The following is a 386-nucleotide window of genomic DNA, read 5'->3' on the forward strand; positions in this document are numbered from 1 at the left end:
AAAGGAGCCCTTGGGTTTCATTGAAGAAAACTACATGGAGAAAGTGAAATATGAGATGGGTCTTGAGATAAACATTATAAGAAAAAAAAGACCTGTCACAACTATCTGTTGAACTACACTAGCACCAATAAGCAAATAGCCTCACCCTCAAAATTGTTTGAGCACATGTCCAAAGTGAAGGAAGAAGAGATCAGGGTGATAATGGAATTTCATGACAAATTTCCTCTTATGCTAATAGCATCAAATTCTCTTTATCCCCTCTTAACACTTGGGCAAGTAGTTTAATCGAGATATTGTATGAAGCTGGCTACTAATAAATACTATCTTGTATCTGGTAATGTTTTGTGGAGATTACAAAATGCTTTCTCATCTATCATCTCAGTTGC

The sequence above is a fragment of the Orycteropus afer genome, unplaced genomic scaffold (genome assembly GCF_000298275.1).
Source record: "Orycteropus afer afer isolate SDZICR_OR568_19922 unplaced genomic scaffold, OryAfe1.0 scaffold00016, whole genome shotgun sequence".
In the NCBI taxonomy this organism is placed as follows: domain Eukaryota; kingdom Metazoa; phylum Chordata; class Mammalia; order Tubulidentata; family Orycteropodidae; genus Orycteropus; species Orycteropus afer.